This window comes from Canis lupus, chromosome 20 (assembly GCF_048164855.1).
Source record: "Canis lupus baileyi chromosome 20, mCanLup2.hap1, whole genome shotgun sequence".
Taxonomy (NCBI): domain Eukaryota; kingdom Metazoa; phylum Chordata; class Mammalia; order Carnivora; family Canidae; genus Canis; species Canis lupus.
In genome coordinates, this window is record NC_132857.1 from 53,196,848 (window position 1) to 53,221,432 (window position 24,585).

General features: G+C 32.9%; 1 long non-coding RNA gene across 7 annotated transcripts in view; it reads right to left on the reverse strand.

Moving 5' to 3' along the window:
* LOC140611969 (uncharacterized) overlaps positions 1-24,585 on the reverse strand; it is a 317,125-nt gene that overhangs the window by 128,906 nt on the left and 163,634 nt on the right. The window lies entirely within an intron of this gene.

Consider the following 24,585-nt stretch of genomic DNA (forward strand, 5'->3'; position numbering starts at 1 on the left):
ATCTTTAAAAAAAAAAGAAGTTTTAATTTGATATAGTCCAATTTATCAATTTTTTTCTTTTGCTACCTGTAATTTTGGTGTTGTATGAAAGAAATTCAGTGTCATGATGTTTTCTTCCTGTGTCTTTTTTCCCTAAAAGTTTTATAGTTCTAAGCTTGCCATTAAGATCTTTGATCCATTTTGAGTTAATTCTTATATATGATATAAAGTAAGGGTTCGATTCCATTCTTTTGCATGTGAATATTCAATATTACCAAAATCATTTGATTAAAAGAGCTTCCTTCCCCCATTAAGTGCTCTTAGCACCCTTGTCAAAAATGATTTAATCATTTGTGCAAGGATTATTTCTGGCCTCTCTATTCTATTCCATTGGCCTATAAGTCTGTCTTTATGCCAGTACCATTTTGTGTTGATTATGGCAGTTTTGTAGTCAGCTTGAAATCAGGAAGTATGAGACTTCCAAATTTATTCTTTTTCAAGATTGTTTTGGCTTTTGGGGTTTCTTGAGATGCCATATGAATATTAGAATGGACCTTTTTGTTTCTGCAAAAAATATCACGGGGATTTTGATAGGGATTGCACTGAATGGGTAGATTGCTTTGGGTAGTATTGACATCTGGGTCATCTAATCTGAAAACACAGAATGTATTTCCTTTTATTGGTGTCTCCTTTAATTTCTGTCACTACTGTTTTTAAGTGTACAAGTCTTTTGCCTCTTTGGTTAAGTTTGTTCCTAAGTGTTTTTTTTTTTTCATTGCAAATGGAAATGTTTTCCTAATTTCCCTATTGTATTATTCATTGTTAGTGTATAGAAGTGCAACTCATTTCTGTGTGTTGATTAACTGATTTATGTGTGTTGCTTTGTAACCTGCAATTTTGCTAATTTTTTATTAGTTCTAACAGTGTGTGTGAAGTCTTTAGGATATATATATATATATATATATATATATATATATATATAATCATATCATCTGTGAAGAGAGATATTTTTCCTTCTTCCTTTCTATTTTGGATGCCTTTTTTTCTTCCCTAATTTCTCTACTCCTATGTTAAATAGAAGTGGTGAAAGTGAGTATCCTAGTCTTTTTCCTTATCTTAGAAAGCTTTCAGTCTTTCACAATTGAATATAATGTTAGCTGTGAAATTTGCATATATGGCCTTTATTATTTTGAGGTAACTTCCTTCTATTCCGAGTTTATTATGTGTTTTATACTGAATTGTTGACTTTTGTCAATACTTTTCTGTATCAGCTGAGATGATCATATGTTTGTTTTTTTTTTTCTCTTCATACTGGTAACAGGGTATATTACATTGGTTGGTTTTCATATGTTGAACCATCTTTGTGTTCCAGAAATAAATCCCACGTGGTCATGGCATGTAATTCTTTTAATATGCTTCTGAACATCCGTTTGCTAGTATTTTGTTGTGTTTTGTGTGTGTGTGGGGGGGGTTGTATTAATCCCATCAGGGATATTTGTCTATTGTCTTCTTGTAGTGTCTTTGTTTGACTTTGGTATCAGATTAATGTCCACATAGAATGAATTTGGTTTCCTCTTCTTCAATTTTTTGGAACAATTTCAGGAAGAATAGTGTCAGGTCTTTAAATGCTTTTGCAGATTTCTCCAGTGATGCCATCTGGTCCTGAGCTTTTCTTTGTTTGGACATTTTTGATTATGAATTCAATCTCCTTACTAGTTACAGGTCTCCTCAGAATTTCTGTTTCTTCATGATTCATTTTTGGTAGGTTGTGTTTTTCCTAGGAATCTGTCCATTTAATCTGATGTTATCCAATTTATTAACACAAGCAATGCATTTTAAAGTGCAAAAAAATATTTTTTATAAAATTCATTGTTTTTCTTTTATGATTTGTGATTTTTATAGCCTAGATAAGAAAACTTTATTCAGTCGATGTCATGAAGATATTTTCCTGGAATTTTTTTCTTGAAGTTAGATTTGTTCTTACATTAGGTTTATGAGCCTGTTCAAGTTTGTATGTGATATGAGGTAAACGTAGAGGAATTTTTTTTCTTACATAATAATTTTTTGCACCATATGAGGAAAAAGAAAGCTCGTCCCCATATTGGCACCTTTTTCACAAATAACTGACCACATTTTTATAAGCCTATTTTTTCCACTCTCTATTGGCTTCATTTACTGATATGTCTATTCACACTGTTTTGATTACTACAGCTGTATCATACCTTTTGATATCACATAATATAAGTTCTCCAGATTTGTTTTTTTTCTTTTGAAAATCGTTTGTCTCTTCTAGGTTATTTGCCAACATTTTATAAGCAGCTTGTCAATTTCAACTTAAAGTCTGCTGGATTTTTTTAGTTCATTTTGCATTTAATATATTGGTCAAGTAGGTATTTAATTTCCTAACAATATTAAACCTTTTGATCTCTGAATATGGTATATTTCTTCCCTTATTTATGTCTTCTTTAATTCCATCAGCAGTTATACAGTTCTCAGTATACTATAACTAGTATATGTTTTGTTAGATTTATACAAATCTGATGTTTTATAATACTATTTAAGTTTTCATTTTTATTTCAGTTTTGTATTATTTTTATTTCAATTTCCAAATATGTGTTGTTAGTACATTGTAATACAGTTGATTTTTGTATATGATACTGTTTTGTGACACCTTGCTAAAACCACATAAGAGTATTAATAGATGTTGAAGATTCCATGGTACATTTTTTTTAATTTGAAATATGATTGATATATAACATTGTATAAGTTTAAGGTCCACAACATATTGAATTGGTAAAATGGGATTTTTTTTTTTACTTTTATTTTTTAAATTTTCTTTTATGGGATATTTTTTAAAGGCAATTGTGTTGACTTCAAATAAAGATAGTTTTATTTCTTTCTTTCCAGTAATAATGCCTCATTTCTTTTTCTTGTCTAACTTCACTGGTTAGAACCTCTAATGTAATACTGAATGGAAATATTGAAATCACACTTGCCTTAATCCCAATGTTGAAGAGAAATTGTTCAATCTTTTGCCACTAAGTATGGCATTCACAGTTTTTCAAAGATGTCATTTATGAAGTTGAGGAAGTTCTTTTCTATTGTATTCTTTTTTATTTCTACTCTCTTTCTTTTAAATCATGAATAGATTTTATTTATTAGGTTACTTAGTTGTTTAGTTAGTTGGGGAGGTGGGGAGATGCAGATGGAGAGAGAGAGAGAATTTTATTCAGATTTCATGTCCAACACAAGCCTGATGTGGGGCTCAGTCTCACGACCCTGAAATCATGACCTGAGCCAAATCTAAGGGACAGATGCTTAACCTAACCGACTGAGCCACCCAGGTGTCCCATAAATCATGAATTTATTTTAAATATTGCCAAATGATTTTTAAAGCTGTTAAGATGAATATTTGAATCTGTTATTTTAGCCTCTTGATATGAGGAATTATATGATTAATTTTTATGTATTGAGTGACTTTAACATTCTTGGGAAAAATACAGCTTAGACATAGTGAACTGTCTTTTTTTATATGTTTCTGTATTTGTTTTACTAGTGCTTTTCTAAGGACCTAAGAGCAGTCTTTGCCTTGTATCAGTGCAGATTCTTCTCCTTGCCCAGTGGAAGCAGTCTCCTACCTCGTATTAATGCAGATGCTTGACCCATGCAGATTTTCTGTACCTCCCTTCAGGCAGAGACCTTTGCTTTTACTCCACTACCTAGAAGCCAAAGATCTTTATCTGGGCCATAAGAATTGGCTGATTTCCTGACTCTCTCACAGCACCTTACTGTGTGTTTTGTTTTTGTTTCTGTTTTTTTGTATGACAGAAGGACCTAGAAGATGTGTGCAAATTCGTATCTATGACTTACCCAGGGGGTGTCTCTCCCCAGTCTCCTGCTTTGTCCTAATCTTTCTTATGAGCTATTAATGGAGGACAGTGTGAAAGAGCTTGGAAATGAGTGCCAGTTCAACCTTGAGTTGGAAACTTCCAGGGCTCCTATTATGTCCCACTAGACCATACTTGATATTTAAGAATTCATTTATAATTTTAGATGTTTTGTTCCAACACACTTACAAAGCACTTTCTTTTCCCATTCTTTGCCAAATATTAAAGAATCTATTTGTCCCAAGTCTCTTCAGAGGGGCTTGTCACCTTTTGGAGTTCAGTTCTTTTGATTATTTTATAACCTCAAAAAGTAGAATAATTTTATAGGTTATTTGGCCTTTTTTGTTAATGTTGTTTGTTTTTATTTTTTACTTTTATTTATTTTTTTACATTTTTAAAATTTAAAATTAATTTGCCAACATATAGTATAACACCCAATGCTCATCCCATCAAGTGCCCTCCTCAGTGCCCGTCACCCAATTACCTCATTTCCCACCCACCTCCCCTTCCACAACCCTTTGTTTGCTTCCCAGAGTTAGGAGTCTCTTATGGTTTGTCACCGTCTCTAATTTTTCCCACTCAGTTCCCCTCCTTTCCCTTATAATCCCTTTCACTATTTCTTATATTCCATGTATAAATGAAACCATATGATGATCGTGCTTCTCCTTGACAGATGATGAGTGATGTTCTATTGCAGCTTTCTATACCCTGCTTAGAAATAGAACCTCTTCTTTTTTCTGTTTTATATTGAAAATTATCCAAATCGTAGTTGTTTTGCGGGTAATCAAGGGTAGGCAGATACATAATTTTCTGGCTTCATCATTCTGATTCATTCAATATTCGGGGCTATTTTCTCGCCTCTTCTCAGGCTTGTTCTTTCAAAACTAATCTCACCCAAAAATAAACTTGAGATAGAGATAATCTAGAAATTATATTTTTGTTTGCCTTCTCTGCCTAATTCAAATTATTTTCCTGATAGAAGATATACAACATTGCATTATTAGATTATAACTGAAATATAAACTAGTGAAATGGGAGGTTAGCTTCATATCTTAACTTAGAACAGGAAAACAAATGAGTTGAAAATAATTTAAAAATTTTTGGAACTCTTTATTTTCTTATTAGGAAGAACATCAGAAATAGCACTAAAAGTTTACTATAAGATTAGTAGCTGAATAATTTACTGCATTTTAGAAACATGAGTGCATGTTTCAATCTAAAATTAAAATTACTATATACATAGTTCCATTTGACTTTTTGGTGCCTCAGGGTTTTCAGTTGCTTTAACACTATTATGGTTCACTCACTTGCTCTAACTAAATTCAAGCACATATAGTATAAACAGCCTCTGGACAGCTAATTTAATAAAGGTTTTGACATATTCTAAGAGAACATAACTATGAGGACATCACTTGGCTTAATGTGAACATTATATATACTTAGATATAGATACATAACATAACACCTATGGACCGTATCATAGAAAATTAGCAATGAATCACAGGGAGATTAAGATTAAGGCAAGGAGTTGATTATATATAAAGGATTAAAATGAAAAATCTTTATTTTCCTTTATCATGTTCTAAATTAATTTATTTTATTATTTAGATTCATCTGTCTCCTCAAACAACAAAGTGGGACAAAAGTCACAAAAGTCACAACTGACCCAATTTTACACTTTGAGTCCATTTTTTTACTCAACAATGAATTTTGGGGCATCTATCTTATGTGAGCCAGCACTCTGTTGGATATTGGGGATTTAACTGTGGATACGGCAGTGTCATGCCTGACTCTCAGACTTCATTTGTAGTTGTAAATATAAATAAGTTAATTACTATAAACTTAGACGGTTATTAAGAGAAGTGGAAGAGATTCTGCAGGTAACAACATGATAATTCAGTTTTGTCGAAGGACATTGGAAAAGTCATATTAGTGTTTAGTAAGTTTCACTCTTGCTATTCCGAATGTTTATAACAAGGTACATAACATGGTAAACACAAAAAAATATAGAATGAAAATGCAATGCCACTGATTTTGTGAAGGTCAATTTACTTAAAAGTTCTGTTTAGTCATTAACTAGGATGGTTATGCTGAATAGAAACTGAAATGTTCCAGAGTAAGTACTTCTGAACTCTGCTCTCTCTTTCAACAAAAGTCTTATTAAAAACAACAACAAACAGAATTGGTCAGAATTAGAAGGTAATCATTTACTTGTAGTAGGAAATCCATGGTGTCTGTAACTGTAGCATATAAGGAACTAAAGGAACCCCAAACATGGTAGCAATAGTCAAACATGCCTATACTTCCTATAAAACACATAGGTCACTTAGAAAAACAATTTTCAATATATGGCCCATATGTCACTGAGGGCCTTAGAAGTCATGTTGTGAGGACCCCAGGCTTATCATGTTCAGAAGTAAAAAAAAAAAAAAAATTAATTGTTTTAATTTATATACATTTCATATATTTGAAAAGCAAGATTGGTTTTTCATTTCCATAAAAACTTCCATACTTTCAAACAATTATTTTATTTGTAATTATGCCTCCTGAATTAGTCAGTGTATCTCAACTAACATTCAAGTAGTAGGAAAAAAATATTTTACTTAACATTTCATTTGTATGTTGTAGTTTTAAATTTGCATTTTTGGTTATTCTAATCATGCTTCTTGGTATCCACAATTTATTAAAATAGATTGACAATTCAAAAGTGGTTCATTAAGGCACATGGTAATTAAGTTGATAAATATCTGCAAATTGAACTTTATTAAAAAGCTGATCAATTTCTTTCTCATTGCCTTTAAAGCCAATATATCACCAATTGCAAATTTATACCTTCTGACAGAATGTCATAGAAGAATTTTCAGTGTTTTGAATAAAGTACAGGAACCTCTCTGATAAGTTAAATTCCTTTGTAAAATAGGCAGCAAGTGAAAAATTTCATAAAATTGATTAAACTTACCTCCCAAGACAGGAAAAACCATACAACTAGAGAGATGTCATTTGAACATTAGATACCATTTATCAATGAGGTGTAAACATTCAGTCTAAATGAGAAAGCAAACCAAACCATCATTTAAAGAATCAGGTTATTATATTGGACACTGCATGATCTCAATGTCTTTTAATAGAGATTACCAATTAAACTCAAGTCTTAGTTTTGGTCATTTTCTTTGTAGTGGGACAAATTTCCTGCTGTTTAGTACATGTCTGAGGAGAAGGGTTCAGCTACATTTGGGATATATATCACAGATAACCATGCTACAAGAGAAGTAGTAATTTCCTTGAGAGTTACATTCTGAGCTGTTGCGTAGATTGGAAAACATTTTTGTTAGGTTCATAGCTAAAGGAATAGCAGCTCTACACATACCTGAACATCAATTCATAGTTTTTGGTTGATTTTTAAATAATTTATTGAGGTAGAATTCATACAACATGGTCTACATAGTGCTAACTATTGTTTCTATCAAATCCTGTTTATAACACCCCCTATTCTTCTTCACAATTTGTACTTTGCTCCATCTTTACATCCCTAACCAAGGGCACCATTATTTTGAACTAAAATACTATAATTTGTCATAACTAGAAACTTTATCGATCATATCCATTCACCAGACGATAGCCAAAATTATTATTTTGGTAACAGAACTCAGACATTTTCTTTCAAACCATAATGTTCCCCTTGCTTCTAGGATGAAGGTACAACATTCTCAAGATTTCCGAATAATCTCATAAGAACCCTAAATTATCTTACCTAGCCTTCCTCTTTATTTCCAGCTCTTCGTCACTCTAGCTTATTAAAGTCAAACTACAATGGGTTTATTTCACTTTTAGAAATTGCCAAACTCTTCCTGGTTTCACCAGAACTACTATATAGATAGTTCTGCAGGTTAGTATACTGCATAACTCTGGTAAGTGTACCATACAAATAGAACTTTCTTGGCCAATATGCCTCACCATGGAGTTATGAATGTGAAGGTCATGACCCACTATAAGTTATATTCTGTACTTGGCATTTCCAGGCATCCTTCTCCTTTTATTTGAGTAAACCCACTTACTCTTTCATTCTCATTTTAAGTGTTGAACTCAAATGCTTAATAAAAAATTTTTGAAAGAATGAATCAACAATCATGTATATATAGTTTCTCAATTAGTAAAACTCTTAAAATACACACAATTTAATTAGCTCTTCTCAGCAATCCTATGTGATTGGCTACAATTTTATTCTAATATATATATGAGAAATAAAAGTTACATAAGTTTATGATGTTTCACCTCACTGACAGTAGGTAAAGGTACAACATATAATCGCTAAGTGTTCCAATTTAAAATTCTTACTTTTTTTCCCACTAAATTGAGATGTCTTTTGCATGGTTTTAAATGTAACATTATTCTACAGTGGCATTCTTTGTAAAATTATTGTTTTCTAAACAAAATTACATTTTTTTCAGAATATGTATCATGCTCTCTCTTTATTTAATGCCATTATTTCTGTTTAATGCTTCACTCTTAGCAATGCCAAAATATAATAGATTAAAATAAAATTCAGAAGAAGAAATCTCCTTTATATATTTTTTATTCTCCTTAACTTTTCCTTAATTTCCATAATTTTATTTAATATTTCATTAAAATTATTATGGTTTTATTTATTTTTTTTTAATTTTTTTTTATTTTTATTTATTTATGATAGTTACCAAGAGAGAGGGAGAGAGGCAGAGACACAGGCAGAGGGAGAAGCAGGCTCCATGCACCGGGAGCCCGACGTGGGATTCGATCCCAGGTCTCCAGGATCGCGCCCTGGGCCAAAGGCAGGCCCCGAACCACTGCGCCACCCAGGGATCCCCTATTATGGTTTTATATAAAAATATTGGCCATAACAGTTCAATATAATGTGATAAACTCTGTTATGATAAAGTAATACAGGGTATATAAAAATGACTCTTTGAAAATCTTATATAGAGGGCACCTGGTTGGCTCAGTGGTTGAGCATCTGCCTTTGGCTCAGGTCATGATCCCGGAGTCTTGGGATCAAGTCCCACATCAGGCTCCCCGCAGGGAGACTGTTTCTCCCTCTGCCTATATCTCTGCCTCTGTGTATGTGTGTCTCTCATGAAATAAATAAATCAATCTTAAAAAAAAAAGAAAAGAAAATCTTATATAGAAATGTATACTTCATATTTTTAGGAGTCAGACAACTTTTAAACACATAACTACTGCAAATAAGTCAATTAAGTGTCACTGGGAGAGCCAAAGATTTCTGTATTCTGTTCACTTCACATGTTGTGAGAGTTATCTTCTACAAAATCATGCAATAATATTGAGAGCACCAATTTCTACATGGCCTCACTTCATGAGGAATCAACATCAAAGTAAAGTGTCACTACCAGTTCTAAGAGTGCAATTTATTCTGAGTTGGTAAGTAACAGTTAATGGATTACTTAAATATAAAATACTGATGTAAAAAAATTCAAGTCTGAAAACACATGACCATTAAAGAGAAACTGAATCCCTTCTTATAAAGGCCCTAATTTGTTGTTTCAGTGACTGAACCACCGGATTTAGCGTTTTCAGCAAAACTGAGTTTGCCACCTTATGTTTAGGTTACTGGTTTGGAGAAATATGCATTGTGATATATGTAAAAAATAAAGAAGATGTAGTCTGTGCCAGTCACCCAACTTTTGTGGTTATAATTCATTTAGAGAGATTAGTCTTTGTATAAAATCTCTATATCAACATAGCAATACTGTCATGCTAATCATGGATCTTACTACGGGCATCTTGAAGTTGTTCTGTCTGTCACTAAGCTTTCTATTGTGATTTCTCTCTGAAACAAACATGTTCTAATTGATTCCACTATTCACATCTCTGCTGACTCCTCATCTCTTCATTATGAACATTAAAAATAAAACTAAAAATGCCATCAGATTGTGTGTCACTTATTTTAGTTCTGTCAGGAACAAATGCTTTATTTTGATGTAACAGCATAAAGTATCTGCATAGAGTACTTACAACCAAAATGCAGTGGCTTAGCATAAAGTTTTTAGATATTTAATCAAACATCTAAATAAAAAATATACTCTCACTGGCTGCCAGAGACAAGATTCTGATTACCTATCTTTGAGGAAATGGAATGTTTGAGAAAATTATTTGGTGTGTTCCACTATTGTACCTGTCACACACTTTTAATTAAAAATGTATTGATGCATGACTAAATTGTGCTTGGTGAAAAACAGACCCATTTTAGTTCAATTGCAGTAATGTACACATAGCCCAGTGGAGTAAGCCCATGCAATTATAACACAAAGACAGCTCCGGGAAAGTAAGCCTCTAACACCTCAGTCTCAAAGCAGATGTAGATGTGGAGCGCCAAATATCACAGATCAGTGTGGACTCAATCAGCACAAATGAATTTACTGATCTAATCTAAATACCTATAATGAAGACATTTCCCTAATCTACAGCAAATTAAATATGTGGAGAAATAAATGCTGAATAATGATTAACTTTCCCACAGTACTGCGTGTCAGAAATCACTAAACCCATCCACTCCGACTATACATACTGTCAATGGCTGAAATGAAATGCAACATTTGCATATTTCAAGTAATGGTGGGTATACTTTATTATGAGTTTAGAAATTGTATCTAAAAGATCTTTTTTTTTAATGTTCACTGATCTTTTTTAGCAATTTCACTCAGCAAAACATATTCGGCAACACAATCAAGTCTAAGAAATGCCTATCAGAGTCCAATGTTTGAAGGATTGAACTTTATTGAATACTTCTGCATCACAAAGGGTAAGGTGGTTTAGAAATCTCCGGAATTATAACCCAGAGAGGGAAACCATAAGCAATAAATTATTTCTGTGGGTAGTTGGGTTTTTTTCAATGCTAAAGTAGACCAATGAATAGATCTAAAAGCTGCATTTAATAATGTAATAACAGAATTAATTAAGCCAATGATCACTAATCCATAATTTTATTTTTTTCATAATTTCCTCTGGGAACTCACTATGCACTACATTAAACACTGAGAAACGAGGAAAACACTTTGATTTGTTCTTTGTAGCAGCTTCACATTAGGTACCTCTATGTACAGGAGGTCCTGAGGACACATTTGGGAAGTAGGGATTGTTTTATAGATGCATTGAATGCACTGCCATTCTGAAAAATAAGCTAAACTTTTCAACACTAGCTAGTGACAGTTTCAAACTTCTTATCTTCTGACAGCAAAATTTGGTTTCTATCTACACCACTGTGATAATTGTTTCTACATTCAAATAACAATAGTCAAAAAGGGGAGTTGTTTTTGAGAAAGCCCACTTATGTGTGATTCTAAAAACTCTGTTTTCATACTTCCTCTTATTTTGTTATCTTAATGTTCCAGAAGGTTAACATTGCGATCTTCATTTTATAATAAAAAATTAGGCTAAAAGAGGTTATCTCTGTCATCCAAAGTTACTAGTATGTGGGAGGCTTAAATTTCAAATTCAGGTCTGTTCTCAAAGTCCTGTTCCTTCTGAGCATCCTAGCATTTGGATTTAGGGAGGTGAAATTTATATTGAGTCATCTACACTTGGGCAAATGGTCAAAGGTTTTTAGGTGGGAGAGGAATATCCATTGGCATCTCCCTATAAAGAATCAGGGTAATTATAGAAATATGCCTGGAAGCAACATAAAAGTTCATTCACACCTGGAGAGTTCTGCACAGGATAATGAAGCAAAAACTTCTGATGGCCAGAGAAATTGTGAAGTGAAGTAAAGGCTTGGTGGGGAGGATGTTGCTAGGGAAGTACAATTGATTGGATACTACTGATACCCATTTAATGGCTATCAATATTATCAACCTTTGGTAAAAAAGCTATTGAGAGGAAGTATTGCACTGAGAAGAAAGAGTAGGAATGGGAGAATAAAATAGAAGACATCAATTTTGAGCATAAGGAATTCAATTCCTTATTGACATTGTAGGATTTGAATAATAAAAGAGAGGTCAGAGCTTGATATAATGATTGATGAGCCGTTTGTATGAATGTGAGAACTCAAGCTACTGCTTGATAAGAAATGGAGAAGACAGACATAGACTTAGCTTTGGGGACTATCTCTTTTTACGGGAGGAAGAGGCGTTATATGAGTAGTCATAAAATTTGCTGGAGGATCAAGAAAGACAACATCAAGAATGCCAAGAGATGAGAAAGTTTCATTGCAAACAAGCAATGATAGAGCCCTGAACTTATGCCATGCTGGATTCTTATCCCCAGGAATCAGGGATTACAAGGGAGCTTCTATATTCTCTCTCATTTTATATATCTAAAAATATTTATATTTATGTATATAATTTTATATATTAGATGACATATATATTATATATCAAGAGTCACATGCTCTACTGAATGAGCCAGTCAGATATCCTGAAATGATGCAGTTCTGAAGGGAGCATTTGGAAGTGCCTCCATTTTCATACCCTCAGACTTCCACCATGATATTTTCTCCTCTTAGCACATATATCTATTGCTCTCTCTATATCTCCTTCATTAAAATAATTCATTTATTCATTCATTTGCTCATGCATTTGTTTATTAATTAGCCATATACTTTCTGGTAAAGTACATGCTAGATTCCGTGTAGAATCATAAAAATTAAAGGGAGACAAAACCTCTGTTCTCATGGAGGATAGATGAACTCTTTCTCATATATGTGTCCCTTGGGAAACCAGTGTAATTTATAATCTGGCGACATACAAATGCTGCAGGAAACCCAAACCAAAGAAGCAATGATTTTGGAGATGTTGCAATATTTCTCATTCCTCTTCACTGTAGACTACATTCAAGCTCAACAGGGTCTTATTTTTCCTCTGGTTCTGCCAAGGCTATTTCTTTATCTGTGGTTTCATTGTATTAGACAGTGGAAATTTTATTTATCCATTCATTCACATGTAACATGCTACAATTTGCCCTCAAACTATGTGCCCTCAGACTAAGATTCTGCTCACTTTATGGAAAACAAGATAAAAGAGTGAGGTTATTCCTTTGGTAATAGAATCCACTGAGTAGATCAAGCAGCCATTGTCCTACTCATTTCCCTGAACTCAGGGCTCCTGGAAGAATTAAAAGTTAAAAAAGAGGGGAGGGGATACACTTGGCTTGCTTCTATGAAAGTGTGTCCATAAATCTCTACAAAGTATAATATAAAAAAGGTAGGTGTGACGCTTCCCAAACTGAGACTATTGTGGTTATTGAACTCATTGGTTTTCGTCCTCTCCCTTAGAAATGAGTACTTTGTAAGAGGTTCTATCAACAAATTACAGCTTCGAACTAACACCATCTGTAATCAGGCCCTTCATCTGGAGAACTGGGATCAGCATAGCTTTCCGAGAGTGCCAGTGGAGTTAGACGATGCTGCTGCCCCTTCGCAGAAGTGATTTGCCTCCCGAAGCACACATGGAACCACTTTTATTTGTAACTCCTGTGACCAATATTATTCATCTTCACTTATACAAATTATCCAGTAAAAGGAAAACAGCATGTTTGAATAGTGAATGTTCAGTGTACTGTGCTGGAAGAGATTTATTGCCAGGAAGAGTTGAGTTCTAGGAATGCTGAGAGCCAGAGGGCGATGCAGGTGCCTTCCTTCACTAAGCTCTTGATGACTGGGGCATCCTCATAGAAGCCGTATGTTCAACATCTTGAGAGAACATGTGGCATTCAGAGGGACATGCTTAGGATATGAAGTGTTATTGAACAGCCCCTTGCCTCTTTACTGTTTCATTCATTTCTCATTGCTACTGTTTTAGCAACTAGCAGGTTCACTTGGCCTCCCCGACCAGTTTTCAACACACCAGTGTCTTGAAAACATTCGCAGATCTCTAAACCCATATATAGGTAGTTTTGTTCTACTGCAGATCCAAATGAATTCTTAAGCAGCTTCCCTAAAGTCTTATGCAAATACCTAAAATAATCCAAAGAGTGGTTTAGCATGTCTGTAATCAAATGTTCAGGTTGCGTTTCACTGACAAAATTATTCAAAAATATGGAGAACCTTACATAGATTTGTGCACATCTGGTACATAACGATGTTAGGGAGGATGCCTCTTGAATTCTGCTTCCCAAATAAAGTTTCTTCCCAAAAGAAAACTATTTCACCACCAAGATATTATATTTCCAGTGTTGCTCCAGTGGAAAGCAAAAAAGAAGACTTTTTGGATACTTCGTGTAGGAATCGTGTATCAAAAGAACAGAAGACTTAGAGCAAATTCTAATTATGAATAAAATCCAGTGACACACATACAGTGATATAGTATATACACTAGAGTGCAGTGATATACAATTATAATAAAGAGATATGCATACTAATATATATTGTTTTTTATACTAATATATATTGTATATAAACATATAATTATGTAACATTTAATTGCTATTAGGTCTATTTGTCATATTTAAGTTCAGCTTATTTAATCATATTCAGTGGTCATGAAATGTGTAGAATAATTTTAAATACCTGCTGATTTATTTTTCTTAGGACTAACTTTATTTCTATGTCATGCAAAGCATGGCTTTCTGGCTAGTTTCTCATGAATTCTTAAATTGTATTTACAAAATATTTATCCTGGTACTTTTCCCTCTTCTTTAACAGATCAAAACGCTTTGTTGCAGTCCCTTGAAAAAATAATACGTATTTTCACATTTCCTTTACTAAACAAAGTAAATGGTTTCATTAAGTTAAAAAAAAAAAAAGCTGTCAAATTTACCAATGAACCTTTAACTTCAAAAATGTTTCTCCCCATTGTAGTTGGGTAGTCGAAAAACAAAATTCAACTGAGCAAATTTAACGATTAAATTAGCTTTATTCAGTGATTCATGAATTAGGCAGCATCCCATCTAGCAAGCAGAAAGGCGCTGGGAGACTGACTTTTATAGGTAAAAAGGGGTGGGACAAGGAAAGGGAGAATGATCTCATCTTTCTTTGGGGGACAGCAGGGATCTATCAGATGGATTACTTCACCAGTGCTGGCCAGGTAATTCCAGAAAGACTAGTTAAAGGACACACTCTGGGGAGACGCTGAAACTACAGTTAGGTTAGATAGGAAGTCTTGGTTTACAGATGAGGAGCTTAGCACAAGGGACTCTATTTGGGGCCTGTCTTTTTTTTTTTTTTTTTTTTTTTTTTTTTTCTTTAACAGGTGTGAGTCAGAAACCATTGGAGACACAAACCATTGGAGTTTTGTGATTACTCATTTGGAACAAACTCAAAAATGCACTGTGAGCGATTTGTTATCGCCTATCCCTAGTTTAAGGCAATCTCCGTGTCTGCATCTCATACCTTCCTCACTCGATCTACCTATTACTTTCTCAAGCAGTGGTGAACTGGAAGCACAGTCTTTGATATGCTAATATAATTACTCTTTTCTTTTCTTAGAGAATAAACATTACAAAGAGGCTGTGACTACACAGCGTCTGGATTTATCACCTACAAACAAGTACCAAATTGAGCTAAGCCTTGAATTTTTAACTTTCAAGTGCCAAGTCTTCAAACTCATGTATTAATTGTCGGGGCCCCACAGTTGCTGCCCCGTTAATGAGATCAAATTCTCCATGGTTCAAACCTTGCTCGAAATTGAAAAGCTGTATAGTACTAACAGGTTTGGGCATATGTAAATGTGTTCTCCAGTTGTCAGCCTGTCTTTCAATCTTACTTCAGGAGTAAGTCACTCTTTCCACCAGCTTCTGTGACTTTCCAGTTTCTGTCACTTCTCACTTGTTACCCAGAAGAAATCCATCCTGCTGCAATGGGTAAAACATTCTTTATCTGTCTCAAAACAGCTTTCCCTATTATTTGCATTTTCAAACCTTTTTCTAAACACATCGTGCATCTACTCAGCTGTTTCCAAAATGATGTGCGCTGGGGGACACCTTCATTGAACCAGCAATGGTAGCAATAAATGTCTTGCTCCTCAGAGAATTTACGAGTTCAAAATCTCATGGTATACGTGGAGAGTTTAGATTATAATTTTTCAATATTCCTTCCTGTACATTTATCAAAAACGAATTTCATCTGCCACTGGGCTGCCCAATTCTCCAGTATGATTAGAGCCATCTGGAGCATCTCCCAAACCTCATTAGTTTTTAACTAACCAAAATAGTTTAGTGTTGTCAGAATATTTCACCGTCTCTCTGTTTATGTTGTCCTCTTCATCACTAGTAAATACTCTGAAATACATAGGTCCCAACACCAAAAGCCACCACCCCATCTTTCAACTTCCTGCGAGAAGGAATACCCATATATTATCAATAGTTGTTTTAATCCCTTAGTCACTTTTCACAAAACCTAAATATTCTGATTCAGTACCATGACACCTCCTAAAGATTAGTAAACACTGGAAAATTGGTACGATGGTAAAGAAGTAACATTTCATTTCCTACTAACCTTTGCCAATCGGAAATCAAGAATTGAGAAACCAACAGCAGAAGACAACGCATAATGCCCTTCTCATCTCTAAGAACAGCAGAGCCTTCCTTTAAGACCTTTAAGCCTCTCCTGAGTTATGACTTTCACTTTGGTTCTAGATATAGATTAAATATTCTGACGTATCTATATTTCTTTTCATATACTTGTGAAATGTTAGCCTAAGATATTATCGTATTATCTACTGAATGTTACGACACATGAAAACTATTAAATCCAATGTGATTATTAAATTGGGTCAAATTCTAAAATTATTATTTATCACTCTAATGTATGTGATTTATTATAAATCATAAATGCATATAATATCTATATGTATCATATATATACCTATATATCATCCTATATGGCAAAATGCCATAAAGGAGGAGATAATAATTAATTATTTTTATTTAAATCACCACCTAATTTTACTGAATTCAATAAATGCATATAATATCTATATGTATCATATATATACCTATATCATCCTATATGGCAAAATGCCATAAAGGAGGAGATAATAATTAATTATTTTTATTTAAATCACCACCTAATTTTACTGAACTTTAAAGAGAGACAATTTCAGACTTAAATTACATAAATATTTTAGTCCTTTTTCTTCTCTAATTTATTTGAAAAAAATAATAAATCGCTGGGTCTTTTTATTGTGTTACAAAGTACATTATTACTATATTATCATTTTCTTATATTTTTCTATATCTTAAGAAACATATAATTGAGTAATAACAGGAATGTTCTGCAAGAATTGTGCCAAACCAAAACACATGTGTATGTGTGTATAAAATATTCACCAGTAAGAGAGAGTTCATACATTTTGCATAACTCACACCCCCATGGTATCCAGGCTGTATGTACATCCTAAGTAACGGGATGATCTAAAAACCAAATGCTCAGGTGTCTGTCCCATTTTTATGCTGCAGTTAGCAAACTATTTGCACTGGAAGTAGAAATATTAATTTTATATTAATTATTTCTTTGAACATGTTCTTTCCTGCCACTCATTATTTACTATATCATATATTTAGAAATGATGTCTAACTATCACGTAAAAACATACATATGTAAAATATTTAAGTATTTGTAAACAATTTAAAAATTAGTTAACAACATGATTTTGCTTTTTAAAAAGAATCATCCACTAAAAAAGAGAAAAAAAAAAGTAAAACAAAACAACCAAAACAGCAATGCCCTCAGAAAAGATTTCCTTGTTTAGAAGTCTAAATATAGTTTAGTTGGATTTACAAAGGCGGAGCTTTACAAGTGCTAATAGTATGCCACTTATTGGCATGCACAGTTTAGTCGGATTTTTTCATTTCCATATGCATTCTGATTTCCAGCACATCCAATATGCACTGCTAACCTGTTGTCTTTACCTCCTTAATTATAAATCTTTGTAATTAAAAAAGTCAACCTTTACAATGATTCATTTAAATAAATTTAATTTAATCGATGCTTCTGAAATGAAAGACTTAGAATACCAAAAACAACTTTTTTCCCGACTACTTTCAATAGTGGTGATCATTATAATAATAAGGGCTCATAAATTCCTTTTTTCCACCTCACATATTTCCAAACAATTTAATGCATCTTATAGCACTTGCTCTTCCTGTTAAATGAATATGCTATGTTACTTGCCTTTGACCAGATGGAGGCAGCTTAGTCACCTAGATAAACAGTGTCTACTGTACATTAAAAAGAAATTGAATCCTTCCTTCTAGAAGAACACCACAGATGACTTGAAAATTATATGAATTTATCTTTTTAAAAACAGCAAATTTGGGTTAATTTTTTTACGTTCAACAGTCTTTTCAGTTGCTAAATAGTCCTTGATAACATGGCTGACATTACTGAGTAAGACCTTAATTGACTGGCACCTGCTACCCCAAATCTTTATCAAAAGAACATTCATGCCCTTCATTTCTAATGTTGTCATGAGACAGACATCTGATAATACACAAAATATCTTAGTCTCTTTTATAATGTACGTATTTAGCTGAATCATCCAGATCTTCATTATAGAAGTTCAATTACCTTTCACATATACAGTGAATATGTTAGGAAAAGATACATAAAATATAATGAAAGGGATTAATATCAACATGTTTATAAATACAATAATAGGATTTTTAAATAGATTTTTTGCCTAAGAATTCAATTAATCATGCTTTTCCTTTTTCCATCTGGTTACAGCTTATTTTTTGGTCCTAGGCATGTGATTTTGTCAAAAACCAACTTTTGTGCTTCAAAGCCAAATATTTGACTTTGGGATAAAGAGGAACAATAGCTCTATTGCTTGGCCGGGCAAAGGAGGCTACAGCAAACTATGGTCTTCAAAAAACCACAAGCCCCCCAGAGGAAGGGCCTGGGGGATTTTACAGGAAAATACATGATCTAACTGGTTTCAAATGGAGTTCTGTATGCTGCCAGCCTCATCTGTCATGTTTTCAGGGTGGTACCTGGTTCCTGAAACAAAAGGCTAACAAGGGGAGAGGGGAGGTTTGCAGAAGAGAGGTTACCTTAAAATCCAGTAAGTTTGCTGGAGCATTAGCGCAGCCATTTTTATTTTTGCTCAAGCTCATGCTTTTGAGCAGTTTCAATTTTAACTGTGTTAGACCTGAACCTTTACCAACTAAAGTAAGCAGCTGAGTTTCCTAACTTGAAGTCCTCATTTGTCCTCATTAGTGAAAAGATTTTAAAGCTACCCACCATTTTTCTTTTGCTTGGTAAATTCATGCTTTTATCCATAACCATTCAGGATTATCTAAATACAATTTCATATTTTTTGCCCCAACTTTAATTTAGAAATATTTCCAACTCCAGAAAGTAGTCTTTACCTAGGCTCACCAACTGTTAACATTTTATAACATTTGCTGAAACATTTGAGAATTACTGAAAAACACGGTGATATTTTATTCCTCAATATTTAAGCATGTCTCCAAAGAACAATAGTATTATTCTATATGAACACAGTGACATTTTCACAGTAAGAAAAATTAACATTAATAGACACTGGTATATGCTATGTATCTATATCTATCTATCTATCTATCTATCTATCTATCTATCTATCTTAGTCAATATTCAGATTTTCCCAATTGTCCTAATGGCCTTTAAAGCTGGGTTTTCCTGTTTTCTTTCTTAGTCAAAGATCTAACCTGGTATCATTTTTTAAACTTAGTTATTTATTTCATGTGAGAAACTGAAGAAGTGTTCAAAAACCAGCTTGTAATGTTAAAGAACATATATGAACCATCAAGAAGTGACCCTATTACATTGGCCAAATTAGAGACAACTTTCCCTAAAATAAATATTGACACAAATGGATTATAAAACAGCTTAAGCAAAGGATCCATGAATGTTTACTATACTAAAAACAATTGTCAATTAATAATTAAATTTAATTATTAAATTGGGTGACATGAAGTGGGGAGCTTTTCCTAACAGATCACTTTCTACTAATATATGTAGAAGAAATAAAAGATAGAAAGCCATCACATTGCCACAAATATAAGGATGATTACATAAAGTGAAAACTATCTATGTATGCTGAAATTGTTGCTGAAAGACAGTTGAAAAATAGGCCACTCCGATAGTCTCATTTCATCACCCCATAGATTACTTACTAACACACACACACAAAACAAAACAAAACAAAACAAAACAAAAAAAACAGTGAATGGAGAAATCTTGTGGATTACCTGAGCAAAATGATTAAAGTCAGCATCACCAAAAATGGTACAAACTGTCATCATGTGTCCTCTGATGTGAAAGGACATAACATCGATTTAATAACAGGTTCAAGAAAGACCTGCAATCTGTTTTGCAATTGGCAATAGCACAACAGAGCCTGAGAAGTTTATCAGAGCTGGGGCAACTAGCTATTTAATTCATTATGCTCATTTTGTTTTGATGGCATGTATATGTTGTCTGATTCACAATTACAGGAGAAATAAAACCCCTTTCTAGTTAAAAATCCGCCTTTCCAATGGAAAGGTTGGGTAAAATATTTAGATATTTCTGAATATGCAGATGTTCTCTATAGAACATCGGTCCAGATGAGACTCAAACTTTCAATTTCCCTGGATTGTTATTTCTTTAAAAGCTTCAAATATATAATGAGGTGAGCAAGTTCTATGATTTTTGGGATTAGTTTTCCTCCTCACATAAAAATAAACTTGGGTTTTGAATCTTAAGCAATGGACAAGTGACACAGTGCTCACCAATCCGTTGTCATGCCCTGGAAATTTGCTTATTAATTTTAAAAAGATGATTGAAAAATAAATTATTATATCAGATAGATAGATCTCCTCAGTTTTAAGGTACATTAACTAGAGACAACAATAATCATATATCTTTACTGGAAAAAGAAAAAAAATCATTGTCTCCAAATAGTCATCAAGGCATCTAAATTTTAGTTTTGTTCATCTTTAAAGGACTTATTTTGTAGATACTCTGTTTTAATTGGGAAAAAAAAAAGTCTCCCTTTTCCCAGGCTGCCTTGGTGCTTTGGCAACTTAAATACAGAAAGAATTTTTTTCATGGTGAAAAGACCATATAACCCCATGAAAACCAGGGTTTATGATGGCCTTCAGCAACAGCACTATGCATGGCGCCTCTATAATTTTATTTGATCCAGAAAAAACAGCTTAAGTTATATAATGGACATTCTCTTCAAATTTCCTTTCTTTGCAGGCTTGCACATGTATTGTTTTATATATGCCAATGTCAGCCTTTGTGATACAATGCTGCCAAAAATACTCTTTGATGAATGCTAATAAATTCAAATGCCTATATTACCCTGTAGTTTTTAAGGTTGGGGGTGGGAAAGAACAAAAGCCAAGTCTGGATAAATTATAGTCTACACTTGACATTGAAAATTGGGCCAAATACTCAAGGCTTCAAAAGATGGAATCTATCCAGTCAGAATACCTCCTTCTCCTCCTGTCCATGTTAATCAATGGGACCGCTTAATATAAAAGTCTTTATAGTGCATACCAGCAAATATGGGATCATACATTACAACACAATAATCTATAGTTAATGGAGGTGGAGAATTTAGCAAAGTTCCATGACATGTTAGAATAGCATATTATTATAGCCATGTTTCTTTCAAATGAAACTTGTCGCACGTGATCTTGATCTGAAATATTCATCTATTTCAACACTAGAACTAAACCTAGGCTTTCTCTCTTGATGAAGAGCGTAGAATTTTCCAGTCTCTATTTGCAAACAGTCAATTACAGAAGTTATTGCAGATCATTACCCAAGCGGAACAAGTCACATACTGCACCATTAGTAACATGGTGACTATCTATTGTGACTATCCTTGGGGCATTTCATTTTTAAATTATCTGGCTTTTTTCCGATTAATTCTAAGTATTGTGTCAAATCATTTGAGGATCTCATATATCAGTTTTCAGGATCTCTAAGCCCTTATAAAAATATGGCCGGGTAAGACTGAAAGAGAGTTAACTTATATAGGGTGGCAATATAAATTTTCACCCAAAAGGGATACTTCCCCCCCCCCCAAAGGGACATTTTTGAAAGCAAAGAAGATGGTATCCAGACAGGACGTCATGCATCTGCGACTATCCTGCAGGAAAATGGGACCTATAGCAACTCAATTAAGATAACTCTTGTGTAAAATTAAATGAATCAGAACTATAATTCTATCAAATGCCAGACTTGAGTCTCCAAAGCCTTTTCCTCTATACTTTCCAATATATTATGACATCAACCCAAACTTAAATTGTCTAATGTGACAATTATCTAAACTTTGACATCTCTCCTGACTTTCTTCTTTTTGTCAATGTTAAACATCATTTTCCCAAACAGTTTCTTTAGGAAAAATACATGTAGTCTGGCACTGATAATCTTCATTTGTCTGATTATAGTTTGCATTTTATTCATTATATGACATTTACGTATAGAATATTCCTTATTTGTCAAATCCTGGAGGTATAGCCTAATAAGTCACATTTAATATTCTTAGATTTCTTAATTTTCCAACCAATTTTGTTTATGATTATAATTGACAACTGCCTTAACACTACTGAGCTTGTGCATCTTATCCTATGTTTATTGGACATTTGTGTGTCCTCTATGAAATATCTGTTTATATCTTTTACCATTTTAAGATTGAGTGGTTGTCCTTTTAATTTTTTGACTTGTAGTTCTTTTATATTTCAAATATAAATTAGTTATATTGTTACAAATATGATTACCATTTTTATGCTTGTGTTTTCACAAGCATTTCTTTTTTTTTAAGAGTTATTCATTTATGAGAGAGAGAAAAATACAGAGTGGAAGGAGGGGCAGAAGTAAAGAATCTCCAAGCTGACTCCTTATGGAGCTCAGAGCTCGACCTGGGTTTGATTCCACAACCCATGATATCATGACCTGAGCTGAAATCAAGAATCTGATGCTTAAGGGACGCTCAACTGACTGAGCCACCAGGTATTCCTGTTTTTACCTTATTCTTGATGACTTTGGTTGAACAGAAACTTTTAAACGTAAGGAGGTCAAGCTTACTAATCTTTCCTTTTATGGTTTTACATGTATATTTAAGAAATTTTTCTCTATCCCCAAATAACAGAAAAAGTTATCTATATTTTCCATTTAAGTTTTTAAATGAATCTCTAACACTTATTTATAATTAGTTCTCTATATGTAAATAAGTATCAGTTTGGCAAAAATTGAATTCTTGACTGCTGTGAAGTCTTCTGTTCATTTACTTGATTTGTATCTCCATTTATTGTTCTTGTTAGTGCTTTCCAATATGTTTATAAAACTCTCCACAAAAGTTTAGTGTGGATTTCCTTAGATTTATTCCTAAGACTCCACTCATTGGTCTTTGTTACAATTAAATATGGTACTTATTTTCAAATTTTATTCGTTGTTTGTTGCTGTTGAATAGAACTTCCATAGATTTTTATAGGCTTATCTTAAGGATATCTAGACACTCTTATTACTGTAATAAGACTGTAATTCCTGGGTTGGATATGTGAACAATCATAGCATTTACTGTGTTTCTTCTTATCCTAATTACTTGCCTGCATTTACTTCATTTTTTCAAATTTTTTTTTTCTGTGCTGGCTAGCGTATTTAGCACACAATTGAAAGTAGTGATAGTGACATCTTTATTTCTTCTGTCATATTTTCGAGGAAACACTTCATATATTTTCATTGAGAATAGTATTGGCTGTGTTTTTTTCATGGATACCTTTAATGGATTACTTGTTAAGAGATTTAATAACAAATAGTTGTTATTGTCAAATACATTTTTCTCTTCTTTTAAATTTATCATATGATGATTATCACACATTTCTGCTCCTTGAATCTTTTTATGTGGTAGATTGACATTACAAATTTTCTAATTTTATCCAACCTTAAATCTGAAATAACTTCAACTTGTTCAGATTGATAATAACTTTTTACATCATAGGATTTGACTTCTGCTTGTGAAGACTTTTGTTCTGTATTCACAGCAAGATTGGCCTGTACATTGTATTCATACCATTGTCTATCATTGTCTAGATTTGGAATCAAGATTATACTGGCTTAATGCGAATAACTGTGAAGTGTTCTAACTTGCAGTTTGCTTCATATACTTAACATTATCTGTTCATTGAAACTGTAGAGAATTTGCTGTAAAACCATTTGGACCCAGGGTTTTCACCCAAGGTTTTTCACATTACTTCTGTTTCTTAAGTAGAAATACTTAACTTTTTTATTTTCTAATGCTATCTTTATTTTGCTTTTTTTTCCATAGATTTCTATTTTTTTAAATTGTTTTAAATCATTTAAATTTGTTTTTATTTTCCTCACTGCTCAAATAGGACACTATTTCATTTAAATTTCAGCCTTATTTATCTTCTAATACACGTATTTAGTTCTATAAATTTTTATTTAAGATCTCTTTTGCTCAATTTCTCAAATTGTAATATAATAGCAATTATATAATGTTACTAAACATTTATGTTAAACATACAATATATTCTTATAAACTTATGATGCTATTGTAAATGGGTTTGCTTCATTTTCCAATTGTTCCTTAGTATACAAAAATTATTGTTGTTTTTTGACTTTGTATCTTTGTATCAAAATATTTTATATTTCTTTTATGAACTTATTTTTGAACATTTATTTACATTAACAAATGCATAGAGATATTTTATTTTATATTTTTGTTACTTTTAGCAATACTTAAATAATACTTCTGCAATTTGTTTTCTGTTTGTCATTTTCTTCATTATTGAT